Here is a 15,490-nt window from a genome sequence, read left to right on the forward strand (position 1 = left end):
GGAAATGTGGAAAACTTGTAAGAATGTACCTTTATAAGCAATAGATCCACACAGTAGATTCAAGAGGACTGGTGATTGAAGGCTGTATGTGGGGAAGAAAAAGTATTATTTTTTTACATATTTTTAAAAAATCTATTTTCAAAATGTTATTTATTAACCTCTCATATTGTGGTTAATAGTTGATACCCTTTAACATCAACTGAACAGATGAACTTGATAAGAAGAAAAGAGAGTTGGCTTTAATTTGTGCCCTGAGAATGAAGAAGAGAGGCTGTTGCTTTCACTGGTGGGTGCAGAGGGAAGTGAATATTTGTGTATGGAAATCAGGGCTTAAGTATCTTAAAAGCTGATATGAACACAGATGTTCCTCAATTGAATTACAAGATCTTTGTAAGGAAAACAAAAAAGACTGTGCAGGTTAAAAGGAGACAGGGAAGCAGCTTTGAAGGTAAAAATATTCTATTTAATGTCCTGCCTGTCTATTTCTCTCCAGGGCATCACACCTACACAGTGCAGGTATGTAGGAAAGTTTGGCTTATGGTGCCATGCTCAATTACAAAAATCAATTAAATCTGATGTAGTCTATTTGGACAATGTGTGCATACTGCAAATTATACCTTGTATCTTCTGCAAGTTGATCAAATTAGCATTTTGTTCTCAATTTCTTGTAAATATTTTTCTTTGCTGTAGTTGGTACTCACTGCCATTGAATTATAGTCTTGGCTTTGTTGTCTTAGTTTGGAGAAATGTTTTTAAAGGCTTTTTTACTTGTATTTAAATGTCTCGGGTGCTTTGGTGCTCCTTTCTCCCTTTCTGCCTCATGTAGATATTTGCTTTGTGTGAGCTTGCTTTGGATTTGACTTTTTTTTCCCCTGTAGGTATTGCAAAAAGCATGATCTCAGTTCTTCTGGCTTGTTCTGTTAATAACATACCTGAATACTTGGCAAAACCCCATCATTCGATGATTGCTGAGCAGCTCCAGGTTTCTTTGGCTACCCAAAGGAAATATAAAATTAATTAGCAACATAATTTAGGTTTTTACCTGCCTTGTAAAAGTGCACAAATGTTTGTACTATTTAGAGGCTTCTGGCTGCAGTCCTGTTCTCCTGTTTGAGGATATCAAATGCTGAAATTCAGCTGAATTGCTGAAGAGTTGACAATTAGCCTTGGAGATTCTCCTGAAGTCTTTCACTGCCTATGTATTCATTTGCATGTCAAATGGCTTTTGAGGGGAAGTAGACACTAAAAATGAGAGGCTTTTTTATTAAAAACTGCTTTTTAATATTGAGTGATGTTTTATTAGCTGAGGACATTGGCTACCTTGAGGTTGCATCAGATTTTTTATGATTTTTTACTGTCAGACCTAAATTGTTTTATGTTATATGAAATGGCTGTCTCTTCTGGATGATGAAATGCCTGATTTTCTCATCTTAGTGGGTTATAAAGCTGCATCAACATTTTTCATTTTATATCAAGCTCTGATTCTTGAATTTTGATGGGAAATTCATCCCCTGGAGAAAATGATGGGAGAATCTAATTTTCTGTTGACCCTTTGTACTTACAGCTCATTTATCTTTGATATCTAAGTGTTATTTCTTGGTTTTCAACTGAATTTTGTACTGTAGCAAGATGATACAATCTTTCCTTTCTTCCAAGCTTCCTTAATCTGATTTTCAGGAAGAAATAGCTCTGACTGCCTTATATTTCCTTGGCAGGGGACCAGCTTTAAATGAGGACATGTGTCCAGACAGCAGCTGGTCCATAAGATGCTGAGCAAGAGCTGACTCAAGCCTTTGGTTGGGGTGACACACGCTCTCCCAGCTCCCACTTTCCAAGGTTGCATGGTAACCAAAAGGTCAGCCTTATTCCCTCAGCGCTGGAAATCAAATGAAACTTCACAATGCTGAGCATTTTTCATTCATCATCTCCTTCAGGGCCCATTCAGTGCTGGGTGTACGTGTGCGGGTGGGTCTCTGCTTTTCCATGACCCCTCTGTCCAGCTGCTGGGTGGGTGTGAGGGCCAGATGAACACCCAGAGCTGTCCTTGATGGCTCCACACACAACTGCAGCTTCCTTGCGAGGGAGTGGAGCCTTCCAGTTTTTTATTTTGGCTCTTGTTGTTGAAGCAGGGTTATTAGAGGTGCATGGAAATGTGCAAAAACTCCTTTAAAGGAAGGTAAAGCTGGTGGTGTCTTGCTCCCAGCACTGCTGATGTACCCAGGTTTGATTACCTGGGTAAAATGGGAGGATCTGTTTCCTTTTCTGACAAACTCAGTGATTGGTAGGGGCAGTGGAAAGCCAGCTGAAACATTCTAAGGGCCATTTTAAGGAAGGATTAGAACAGCTCTCCTGTGAGCAAAGGCTGTGAGAGCTGGGTATGTTCAGCCTGGAGGAGAAACCCCAGGGGATCTTATTGCAGCCTTTTGGTACCTAAAGAGGCTCCAAGAGAGCTGGAGAGGGACTTGGGACTGGGATCTGTAGTCATAGAACAAGGAGAAATGGTTTTAAACTGCCAGAGGGCAGGGTTAGATGGGATATTGAGTAAACATTCTCCCCTGTGAGGGTGGGCAGGCCCTGGCACAGGGTGCCCAGAGCAGCTGTGGCTGCCCCTGGATCCCTGGAATGTCCAAGGCCAGGCTGGACAGGACTTGGAGCAACCTGGGACAGTGGAAGGTGTCCCTGCCCATGGCAGGGAGAATGGAATGAGATGAGCTTTAAGGTCCCTTCCAACCCAAACCATTCTGGGATTCTGTGATAATAAATAGCTCCTTTGCTCTGCTTTTACACCCATGTTTTCATATTGACTCATGTCTCATACAACTGTGAAATGTTTGATAATGAGCTCCAGCGTGTCCAGAGAGGCCTTGGAGTTCTTTTTACAACGTGGTTACCTAAGAAGTTCATGGTCACTTTTCTGTGGCCCAGATTCAGTGGCTGATCCCTTTTTTTCTTAAATGTATGTTGGGCATAACTTCATGTGGCCTTTTAAAAAAATCTGAGTCTGCCCATTATAGTTCTAGGGAGTTCCAACTTAAAATATACAGCTGGTTAGAAAAATGCATTGCTTACAGCTTGCATGAAAATTTTTGAGTGTTTGTTTGTTCCATATATATATATATATTTAGAGAGAGAAATTTGAAAATTTATCTGGAAGGCAAAAACGTGTCCATTCCAGTAGATCAAATCATGTATGATAATGTTCCTTTTAAATTTTTGGTCACCCACACTGAGAAAAATGAAATGAGTAAAAGAGACAGTCCATTGTTAAGTACACGGATTATATAGTCATAAAAGTGCATACCTTGTTTATTTACCATCACAAATAATATCAATAAATACAAGTTGATTATTTTTTACCAAAAAGGTGTTAGATTGGCTCTGAAGTCATCAGCCTGGAAAGTTGTTCTGATAAATGCCTTTTTGCTGTCCGATTGCCTCAGCACTCTGCTTGGCAAACCTCTTGTGTTTTGTTCCTCACAGTAATATGGAGGTGAACTACATTTGAGTGTATTTTGTTTGGTTTTAAAGTTAGAAAAGAACTTGTCCAGGTCTTGATGTAACTGTCTGTTGTTAATGGTAACCTCCAAATAAAAAGGATGGGAGACGAGCAGTGATCATCTGTGACTTCTGGCATTGCATGATCAGACTTGAAAAAAATGGCTTCACTTCTTTCTTTCTTGCCTTTTTAGTTGAAATGAGTAATTTTATCAAGGTAAATAGTGCAAAGATTAACCAGATTTTCCTTGTGAATGAATGTGCCCTATATTTTGAAGCATTTGCTGGTTTGATTTTTGCCTTGTGATGAATGTTTAAGTGAAAATCAAGTGCCCTGCCTTGCTCCTCCTGCACATTGGCATGGATTGTGTGGCACAGGTGACATGGGAAGTGGAAGTTCAATGCCAAACATCTGTTCTCCTATTGAAGCTAAAAGTGGGTGCTTTTAAGCACTGAAACCTCTCATAAATCCCCTGAGGGCCATTTCAAAGGCAGCTTCAAGGCTTTAGCAAAAGAAGTAACAGGGAATTATTGTCAAAGGATTTGTAGTCATCGTACCTGGGTCTCTTGGCTGTCCTTTGGTTGTCACTTCAGCAGAAGGGAATTATTGATTGCACCTTGAATTGCTCCATTACTTCAGTTCATTTTGTATCTTTATGGAGATTCTGCCACTCTTGAGCGTTACCATAAAGGAGGAACTTGGAAATTGGAGGCAGGGCTGACACCTCTCCCTTTTAATAGCAAAATGTGCGAGCAATGCTGAGTGTGTTGTGTGTGCATAATTCAGAGCTGAACTCCCTGATGGCACTGCCACATTCCCAGACACTCCTCCAGGCTTGTACAGCTTCCAGCCCTATATGGGACTCACCAGGTGCCAGATGAAACATCCCCAGGTTTCCTTTCTGCTGGAAATCCTCCATCCCCTGGGGAAAGCAGCAACATTCAGCCTCTTGTGACAAACACTCTCAATGACTTTTTGCTGACACAAGACCATTTCTCCAGTGGCCTCTCATCTTCCAGCTCACTCAAGGCTGCTGTAACTGTGCTCTGACCTCTGTGGATTCTCCTGCCAGAAGTCTCAGTGTCCTCTCTGCACAGTGGTGTTCTCTCCTTGGTCTTGGGAGGAGAAAACAGGAGTAATATTTCTGAAGCGTGTCGGTCTCCTCCATGCCAAAGCAACAGTTGCCTGTGTTTATCTAAAGTTTATTTCACTGCCTTGTAAAATACTTGTTTTAAGCAGCAATGGGCTTTCAACACCACAGATCAGCTGAACTTTGCTGCAGATTCTGGTCAGAATTTGGCCTGCTCTGTGTTTTCTATTTGGTCTAAAGTACAAGAGATCAGACTTTCAGAGAAACGTTAAACTTGTGTGTATGTGCACATGTGTTTTCTTGCTAAAGTACTAATGATTAAGAAGAGCATTTCTGACAGCAGGAAAGTTTTGTGTTACAGGATATTTTCATGTAGCAGTCTCCTTCACCTGATCTGTGCTAATTCACTCCAACCTGAAGCACTGCAAGCACTGACAATGCTTGGAAACGTTTCTGAGCACCTTATCCTCTTTTTTTTTTTTTTTTTTTTTTCTTTTTGCTATAGGCTTCTAGCTCAGGCAATTTTCTTTCTGCTTGAGGCCTTCTGTCGTGTGTCTTAATCATCCTCTGTTCCCTTAGGCTGGGAGCTGAGCCCAAACCTCAGCCTGAGCTCTTGGACAGGTGTTAGGCCTGAGCTTCAGATGGCACAGGAGTGAAAAGCTATATGCTCTAAAAAGTGGCCATGGACTTTTAACACTGTGCTTTAGTCCCAAGCTGTATCAGATATTTCCATCTACTTTTCAGTTTCCCAAGATTCTTATGGGATTCTCATTTCTGTAGCTGCTGTGAGCATAGGTTGTTTTTTTTTTTTCCTCTTACACAGTGCTTCAGCAAAATGCTTCCCCAGACAAGGGAGCAGAGATCCCTGGAACAAACATTTTTCAAGACTTTAATCATTTCATGGAAATACAGCTTTCCAATGATGAGCTGAGACCTGATGGCAGAGGTAAAAACAGTGCAGCGGTTTTGGAAATAGCGTTACTGTGATCTAGGAGTGTGACTTTTTAAATTTCATCAATGATTTCTTGCCAGGCTCTGTGCGTTAGGTGGTCTTCGTTCATAGGACAGATCAGCATTTCAGTACAGCAGGATAAGTGATTGATGCACTGATTGTAGTTGGATATCAACTTCCACAGTGCTCACAGGCATGGACATTGCCATGGCTCCATCCTGGTGTTTGGCTAAGCTTGAGACAGGGATCCCACCAACAGAATTCCCTCAAAATGGAGTTTCTGGAATTAGTGGGAGGACAGACTCTGTATCTCTGAATTATCTTCTGTCCTGTCATTTACACTGCATTTAAAAAATCTTACACAATTTTCCTTATTATTAAAATAAAGATCTGGGAGTGAGTAAATAATAATTTGTGAACTTAATAAATCTGCTTGCTTTCTACTGCTTTTGGTGGCAAAGATCTTCTCAATGTTGGCTTTATAGAAAAATTAGGCTCAACAGTGGCTGAAAAATACACTTTCCAAAGTTTGGAAAGGCTGTAAGTAGACAGGTTCATCCCCCTTCTCTTGTGCTGCCTATTCTATGCCTCTACACTCCTGTAAGGATATATTGTCAGGTCCCTTTCTACATATCTTTTCCCTCTAAAAAGCCTTTTACTGTAAAAGAGGAGATTATGTTCTGGTAAAGATACCTGGTACTTCCAAGTAACAAAGTCATTAAAAAGTCAATAGGCCTTTTATGTAACTCCAGTCTAATTTGCTTCTCCTGTTCACCCTCTCTTCTGTGCTGCTCTTTGGCTCAAGCCAACACCCATATCCACTGAAGCAGGGTGTGCATAGTAGCTCGGGGTCCCAGACACTGAGCTCCAGAATGTATTTTTCCAGCAGCCCTGGATTTGCCTGGCTGGCTTCTTAGCTGGCCTCAGCTCAGGCATTTTGGCTGCCTCCACTGCTGGCTGCTCTCTTAACTCCCAGAGGGTCTGATAATGGGGTCAACTCGCTCCTTGAGATACCATTTGCCTTTTGAACAGAGCTCGGATGGAAAAGAGTTTGCACTATTACACCAGTGAACTGTGGTTAATACTGGGAATCACACAGGCAAGGGGGAGAGCTGAGAAATCATCTGAGCTCCTACAAGTTGGTGTGTGTGTCACTATTATTGGTGTCTCATTTCTAGACTGTCCTTGTCCTGGTGGGGACTCCTAAAGAGCACTGGGACTGAATCCTGCCCTCAGCCTTCCTTTCACTCCTGGGGAAAGAACAGCATCAGCAGGATAAACTTTTTAAAAAGGCTGATGGCAATCTGTGGCTTTCCTGGGTTACTGGGACCAGTGGTAGAGACCAGGAATCAATTCTGCTGTGATGAGACTGTGAAAAATAAATCTTCACAAAAGCCCCTCCCTTCAAAGGGGATTGTGCAGGTTGTGTCAGCATTTCCTTCTGCACAGGGTACATGGTGTATATGATGTATGTAGCAATATTGCTTTGCAGTAGTTTGTATTTTAAAGGAAATTTCAGTTTCCAGGGCTGGGCAGAAGGACTGAAGGATTAAATGGCAGCATTTTGTGGTGCATCAAAACTGAGATCTCTCTTTGTATTTGTGTGTTTTGCAGAATGACAAAAGGACAGGACTCGGGTTGAGAGGAATCTCGATCTGAAAAACTAAGGGGCTGGAATTGTGAGGAATTTCTGCTTCAAAATAGTGTTGTGGTCCTTTCTGAATGTCCTGCTTTGAAATTTGCCCCATTCAGGTCATTCCATGTTTCTTTACAGTTGGCACTGCCCAGTTCAACTTCTAAAGGGGTTTTTATAAAAGTGTCTGAGACTTGCAGCCATTCCAGAGATATTTTACTTTCCAACATCAACCTTAAAAGCAAATTGTGGCATAAATAAATCTCTAATTGTTTGCTCAAGGTGGATTTCAGGTTATTGAAGGAGCTGAGAAAGAACCCCGAACTCTGCATTTCTTCTGCTCTCCTCATTTAGGTCTCCATTATCAATGGAGATAATGGTTTAAATCAGGAGTTTCCCAACTCTTGGCTGAACTGAGCAGTGATGTAAATGGATGAAATGAATTAGCATTGTTTGATGCACTGAGGGAGCTGATGGGTCAGTGGACAAGCCCTGAGAAGTTGAGAGGACGTGTTTGGGAGAAGTCAATCCCAACTTTGTTGTTCTTTCCGGTTCGGCGTCGGGTCGGAAAAGCTGCAGCGCCATGAATGAAAACCTCCACTGGCACCCTCCCCAGCTAGGGGTGGAGGTGGAACAAAAGGAAACTCCACATTTTATAGATTTGGAGAGCCACTACAAAGGCAGAAAAATATTTTGACTCTGACTAAGTAAGGTCTCTGCGCAGCTCAAATGATCTCCCAGGAATTAGAAGCTATGCTGAGAAATCTGGGAACAACCCTGAGAAGGTCACTGGTCCTTTTTCAGGCTAATAATTTCCAAACTATTGCATTAACCTTTTTACCTTTATCTAAAGGTCAGCAGAGGTAACATATTTGTGAAGATCTCCTATGAAAATACTTTTTTTTCTTTTTTTAATAGCTCATTTTCCCCTTCTTAGCACGGAATACGAGTTGGAAACATCAAGTCATATGTTGGATAAAACCCCACTTCATATTCTCAGCTCTGTGATCTTAGTCCTTTCAATTTTTAAAACTATTCTGGATAAGGTTCTACACTGTTTAAAATCATAACTAATTAAGATTAAAAAGACCAGACTTCAAGCATACAGATTAATTTTATTTTTTAGTATTAAACTTACATCTACCAAAGAACTACAACAGAATGGTTGGAGAGTTTTGCCTGACCCTTTGAGATTCTTTTGAGCTACTAAATTGTAAAGAAATCTGCTACATATCTGCTTTGGAAACTTTTCTATGTGGTCCAGCTCTGGAAAAAAAGCTGTTGGTTCTGGATGGCTTTGCTTTTGCATTTGTTTTTTTGGTTTTTTTTTTAGTATGAGTGCTGTTGACTGGAGACTCATAAACGGAGACTTATCAGTTGCTCGTAATTTATAGCAGGTGAATGATTGCTCACCACAAGCATGTTTAAAAGAATAAACAAGAACATGACTTAAATATCACTTATTCAAGATACCCTTTACGTGCTCAGCCAAGATCATCTTTTCTCGCCTTGTTTTTCCATCTTTTTTTTTTATTTTTTTATTTTTTTCTTAACTATGGTGTTGTGCTAGGCAAGGGATAGTGGAGTTCCTGAGCATTACACCCTCTGCTGCCTTTCCCTGCCAAGGAACAGCCCCTCCCTGCAGTGCTGCAGCAGCTTCATCCATCTAATACAGATGCAACCTTTGCCCAGTGCTTAAAGCACAGGCCCGTTATTGATTTTTATTTTCCCCTTATTAGTCCTTGGTATTGTTTAACAACTTACATCAGTTTTCTCATGATAAATATTTCCATCTTCTATGGTGTTATAGAGTTTAAGGGATTCACAGAACTGTGAGGAAAGAGATAAAGGCAGAATTTTTGTAAATGTAGAGGAACTTTTCATAGATTTCTTTAGGTATCCCAATTCCTTTATTCTTATTTACTGATGTCACTAAAAAGAAAAGGTTCACTGATTCTTCACCCAAACTGCACCACACTGCTGCAATCCAGCAGGAAGGGGCTGTGGGGGTGAATAAAGTGCTCAGGTCCTGCAGGAGCTCCAGCTGCTGTGTGGATATCCTGAGAACAGGGAATCCCTGAGACCAGAAATCTCAGACAAAGCCCCAGCAGGTGAGGCTGTGGGAAGGGCAGGCAAGTGTGGCTGGGTCTTCTGCAGAGTGTTGACTTTATCCTCCTAGAACCATAAAATATCCTGAGCTGGAAGGGACCAGTCAGGATGACCCAGTCCAACTCCTGGCCCTACACCTGAGCAATCCCAGCCTGGGCATCCCTTGGAGCTTTATCCAAACACTCCTGGAGCTTTGGCAGCCTCAGGCTGTGCCCATTCCCTGGGGAGCCTGGGCAGTGCCAGCACCCTCTGGGTGAGGAACCGTTCCTGAAATCCAATTTAAAACTCTCCTTTATGCTGATTCCTTGAGTCCTGTCATTGGCCATGAGTGAAGAGATCAGTACCTGCCTCTCTGCTTCCCCTCATGAGGATGTTGAGGAGTGCAATGAGGTCTCCCCCTGAGCTAAGAACAAACCAAGTACCTTCAGCTGCTCCTCAAAAGGCCCCTCCAGACCCTTCCCCATCCTCGTGGCCTCCTTTGGACACTCCCTGGTGGCTTCATGTCTCTTTATATTGTGCCATGACGATGACTCTGTACATTGTGCTTTGCTGTCCTACAGCTCTGAGCACAAGGGCTGCTGAAGTTACTGTCCAGCACTGGCAATGACCCCTTAAAACATGAAACTTGGTTTTTCTGGTTCATCAGAGGGCTGCTGCAGGGGTGCTCAGCTCCCCTGGCTGTTGGGGTGTCTGCTGCACCTCTGCTCTCTGAGCTTGTGGAGGAAAACATCCACCAAAACTATTCCCCAGCCAATGGAGCAGCGTGTGAACTAAACAGGAGCCCAAAGCCAACACTGAATTAAAGATAATAATAAATGCAAGATCTTTTCAAGGAGAAAAAATAATCCCAACTCCCAAACATCACCCTATGGATTCTTGTTTGACTTTGAATCCCATCCTGCTGTTTCTTTGCTCAGCAAGGCTCGAGGATACAAACTGAGGAGGTTTCTGGGGTCTGCCCTATATCTGTCCAAGAGGGCAGGGAGCACCCACAGCCCCTGTCTGAGCATGACAAGAGTCACCTCAGCACGGAGGTGTCATCACTTGCTCCTTATCTACATGGAGAGAATGGAGATTTTGTTCAGGCTGGGGATGTTCTCTTCCAGTAAAGGCACGATGTTTGTTGTCCACTCTTAGTTATTATCTGGCAGCGTCAAGTGGAAAATACTGATAACATTAAAGGCTGCAAAATTACAATGTTTTAATAGGCCTTAACCTTGTGCTGCGTGACACCCTTTTAATGCTCTGATTTCTAAGAGCCAAGGCCAATTTTTCCCCATTATGTTTTGTAAATTACTCCAGCTGTGGGGCATTATTTATTTATTCATTGCCCTCCATTGCTAACAGGTACTTAGACTAGAACCCACTTTTAGATCCCCAAAAAAATCTGATTTAATTTACCTTGTGGTCACCACAGCAACTGTACTATTTGATATTAATAAGGTAAAGGAAAGAATTCCATAGCCTGAAGTGTTCATTCAAGAATTGGGAAAACCTTTCTAATAACAGAGATGTCTGATTGCCAACCAATAACCTGTAAAACTAAAAAAATGGACTTTGAGAGAGGAAAAGTGTAGGGAGGATGGGATGGGAGAAGGAGAGAAAGGATCAAGTGAGACAAAACAACAGAAGGGAAGTAGGAGCTCTTATACTCAATCAAATGGAAGTTCTAATTAGTGCATCACTTCCATGATGGTAGGAAAAGGGTAATAACAGATGTTCCAGCAGGCCTTCCTCAATGACCACAGAAAAATTATGGGAGAAAAAGATCTGGGAAAAGTTTCTAAATATGCCACGGGCTTTTTTTTCTTTCAGGCTACATTTTACTAAGAAAGCCATTTCCTGTCCTCCCTTTTCTGTCTGCCTACCAGAACTGCAGGATATTCAGTTACCAATGGGAGAAGAAAAGATTGCAGTTCCTTTCATAAAATTTTATAGAATTGCAGTTTGGTGTTTTCTTCTAAGCTAATTCACAGCTCAGCAATCGAGTCTGTCTTCAAATATTCTGTAGCTGATTTCCCATAAGGAAACCTGCAAATGGTATAACAGGGACTTGATTCCCAGAAATTAATAATATGATCTCTAGTGCATAAACAGTCCTTAATATTGCACATGTGGTTGAAGGGGCCTCATTTAGAAGGACCTTGGTCTAGACTGAAGAACCCTGTGCTTGATTGAGATCTTGACACATTCCCTGGTAACCTGTCTGTGAAAAATTTCCACCTTATTTCTACTTTGAATGTGGGGTCTTACTCTTGTTATACCTTTGCTAAGTTCAGGGTGCCTTATTCTTTCCTTATAAAGTAATTCTGAAAGACTGCATTCAAATGTTTTATTTTATTTTTAATTGGCAAATTGAATAGATCAGGATCTTCCATGTCCTTTAGTAGGTGTATTTCCCCGAAGTTTGTCTCTTTGTCCAAACTCCTTTTAATTATGGATGCACATTCTAACCCACATATTACAGCAGAATCAAATGAACTTCCTTTAAGAGCAGACGGCTTTGAGAGTCAAAGCAGCAATAAATAAGTTATGGTTGTGGGTCTGGAGAAACTGAAATTTCCCCCAACGTGAGGAATGTTTGAACCTGTTGCTGTGAGTGGCAGGGTTATGTTGGTGGCTTATTCCAAGGCATGGCTGAGTCCTCCCAGCAGCTGTTCCCTGCTGAGGCCCCAGGGAGATCATCAACCTTTGGGATCTCTGTGGAAAACTCAAGGCTCGTGTTCAGTCTAGACCAAAAGAAAACTCTAAGTGTCTGCAAACATATTTAAGGACTGTGAGGGAAAGGACAGGGACCAATTATTTTGATTAGGCAATAAGGCCAGAGGAGGCTTAGGAAAAACCATGTGAGAAGGGTCAGTGCAGAGACATTCCAGGGGAGGTGACCAGCCCCAGCAGGTGAGATTGACACCCACTTTTGGGGGGAGTTTAGGGATGGTGAACTCCCTTCTGTTCTGAAAGAAAATGATGAATTGGGTTGACCCATCTGGGATTCCTTCAAAGCCTGATGATCCTGTGGGTCATGGTCTGCCAGCACACCCCATCAGGCTTCTCTAGCAACTTTCCAGAAATAAAAATCTATTCATAAAGAGTGTGTGTTGTGTGTGTGTGTGTGTACATGCAAGTGTGAAACTCTAAGGGGTAGCAAGTTCTGGGGTTGTTTGGGATCTTTTTGTGTTTGAAAGAGCAGCTCCTCATCTGGTCTTGTACTACCACAGAACTAAACCCAAGTTAATAGCTCTGACTCTGCCACAGAACTAAACCCAAGTTAATTTTCCAAGAATATCCTGTATTTTCTTCCAACTCCAAGTTCTGTCTGCGTGCTCATGAATCTTTTTCCCTCCTTTCCTTAGCAGTGTCACAGGGAGAAGTTAGCAATGCAGGTGTAGAAGGAGGTATTTTGAGACATTCAGCTTAGCTTTTATTTTCTTAAACATGCACAGTGCTCTCCTGAAATTAAGTACAACCTTCATCTCAGGAGAGTGTGCTTGGATCTGGCTCAGTCAGAAGGTGTCTGCTGCAGGCTTCAGGATATTTGAAATTAAAACAGTGAAAGATCCTTCCTTCTCCTTAAGGACATCATCACTGCCAGGGAACTGGTTATAGAATATTGATTAGGACTCCAGTCTGGGGATTTTGGCAGTTTACCAGTTTAGTAAAAGGAAGGAAAGAGAATCAATTTCAAGAAGAAAGGAAGGAAAAAAGATACATTGCCTTTCTGGAAGTAAAAGTCAGGTGCTGAAGTTCATTTTCTATCAGGTTCAGTACATCTAGGAAGGTTTAAAGTCCTGTTAATACTGAATTATTTATGTGGAGTCATTCAGCAGCATCATAAATCCCTGGATTTTGCACTTATAATAGTTTGTTTTTAATACATCCTTTGCAAGCCTGTCTTGGTGATATTCCACATGGCTGGGTGGAAGGTGTGTAAGAACCTTTCAGAGTGACCATTCTTTGGCTGCACATTTTAACAGCCACATTGAACTTCAGACAAGCACAGAATTATTTTCAAGAATAGCACAGTAGTTATTGGAGAGTTGTGTCCACATAGTGACATTTACAAGCACGAGGAGTAGAGATGAATGACTCTAATGAGGTCCAGCTCCTTAAAAAGCTGATGGCCAGACCTTTTATTTGAAAACAGGGCTTTTTTTGCTGGTTTGTGCTGCTTGCTTCCTGTGTCATTGCATTTAGACACCTTCAAACAAGCTGCTTACTGAATTTCATACTGTTCTTGTTACACTGAAACTGCAGATCTGTAGGTATCAAAAAGTCTGAGCTTCCTTTTTTAGTAATTCCACTATAAAAGGAATAGCAAATCAGTAGATGTTGTTCAGAGTCTTTTGGTCTTACGTTCTGTCAAAGAGAGATTTAAATATATTTGACTTGGCATCTTTCAGTCTGATTCCTCCAGACAATTATTAATTAAATCCCAGGTTCCTGATAGAGCAGGAGAGTCCAAATGTCAAACTGATGGTGCTGCAGAGCCCTTGAGTGGTTTATGGGGGATCAGAATCTGGCTTGTGGCATCCTGTTTATGTTTATATTGCTATTTAGAATTTACCTTTAAGATATGTTCAACCCTGTGTTTACCAACCCTCATTCTGGAATCCCTTTAATTCAACCTCTCTCTAGCATGAAACTTATTCTGTATATCTGTAAAATATATCCACATGTCCCTAAATAACAGAAATATTATTTATTTACTAGATATTTTCTTACACTTTGACTTTTAAAGTTAATTTTCTTCTGAAACAGCTTGATCACTGTCTTTCCAAAAGCCCCCATAATCACCTCCAGCTCCAATTCCTGCCCGTTAGACCCCATTGTGTACAAATATTTAATATCACATCTCACACTAGGCAGTGTTTCCTGCTTTGCCTTGAGTAGCTATTAGGATTTAGTGCTCTTATGTGGGTACTGCAATTTCAGGCAGTGCCAGGAAAAAACTAATAACTCGACTTTAGCAGAGCTTAGGTTTTAAAAGTTAATGAGGGACACTTGAAAACTGGCAGCTTTTCAGTCTCAGAAGAAAGAATGGGACTAAGTATGATGTAATAAAAGGGGGGGAAAAAAATAGAAATCTCTTCCTCCTTCTTGTCCTGCTGTTTGTGAGTTTGGAGTTGAAGGTGTGATGCTACAGCAGCAGCACTGGAAGGTCACTAATTCTCCCAAATGTGTTTTTCAGTGCCTGACAAGAAATATAAATTTCCAAACGGATGTGCAATGGTGGGAGAGGCAATAAAGGACACAGAACATCTTCTCGTTTCTTATCATTTTTTCTTTTGGTCATTTCCTGGATTTATAGGAGGGAGCATTTATGTGTGTGGGTGTAACTTAAAATAAAATTTTTAAAAGTCCTCTAGTCTGGAAATGAAAACCAGCAGAATTAAATCATAAATATTATTTAGTCACTGCTGGACTGCCTGAAAATCACAGAAGGATCATAAAGTCCAATGGGAAAGGATTAGGAATATTAGTGGGAGAATTTCTTTAGGCTATAGCAGTGTTATTGCAGAGTTTTTACCAGGGATTATGAGCATTAATCTGTGGTTACATCTGCAATTTACAGACCCCCTGGGACTTCTTTCAGAATGTGGCCATACAGGGGTAATAAATCACAGCCGTGTGATTATTAAGACTTGGACTTTGGCAAGGATGAGGGAGCATTAGGAACCCCTTTCAGAGGTTAAGGACCTCATTTGCTTTTATCTCCATCATCTATCACCTCTTATTTTGATACTTCTGGGCGGATTTGTACCTTGTCTAATGCAAACAGCACTACACAAGTGGGCAAGTGCAGGGGGTTTTTAATTATTATTCCCAATTCCATGGATATTTCTGATGGTTTAGTGCCACAAAAGTGGCTTGTGGAACTTGGAAAACCTACAGGAATTACTTTATCCCAGTCTAACCCTGGAGAAAGGGGTGCTCTACACTTCGTTTGAAAAAATGAAATTTTTTTTGCATTGAGAATTACATTGCTCTTTAAGAAATTGGGAGGGGAAAGTTTGATTATTAAGTGGAGGAAAAGTGCTACATTTTGGGTTTATTATTTTCAGGCAGCAGGTTTGGGCCAGTGCTCCATCTGATTTCAGTGGGTTACCTCTAGGAGCAGGATTAATCAAAATAAATTAGAAAGATATGGATACAAAGTGCAGCTGCACTTGTTTCACTGGAAGCTTGGATTTTAAATTCTGGTTTCAGAAA

General features: G+C 41.3%; 1 long non-coding RNA gene across 1 annotated transcript in view; it reads left to right on the plus strand.

Annotated features, from left to right (window-relative positions):
- Positions 1–218: 218 nt before the first annotated feature.
- The window catches only part of LOC310917749, a 53,703-nt gene continuing 38,431 nt past the window's right edge, over positions 219–15,490 (plus strand). Inside the window, exons 1-2 of the long non-coding RNA XR_014591478.1 lie at positions 219–516; positions 1,716–1,855. This is a non-coding gene — a long non-coding RNA (uncharacterized lncRNA). The remainder of the gene's footprint in view (positions 517–1,715; positions 1,856–15,490) is intronic.

This window comes from Zosterops lateralis (genome assembly GCF_965231275.1).
Source record: "Zosterops lateralis genome assembly, chromosome: 21".
NCBI classification, from domain to species: domain Eukaryota; kingdom Metazoa; phylum Chordata; class Aves; order Passeriformes; family Zosteropidae; genus Zosterops; species Zosterops lateralis.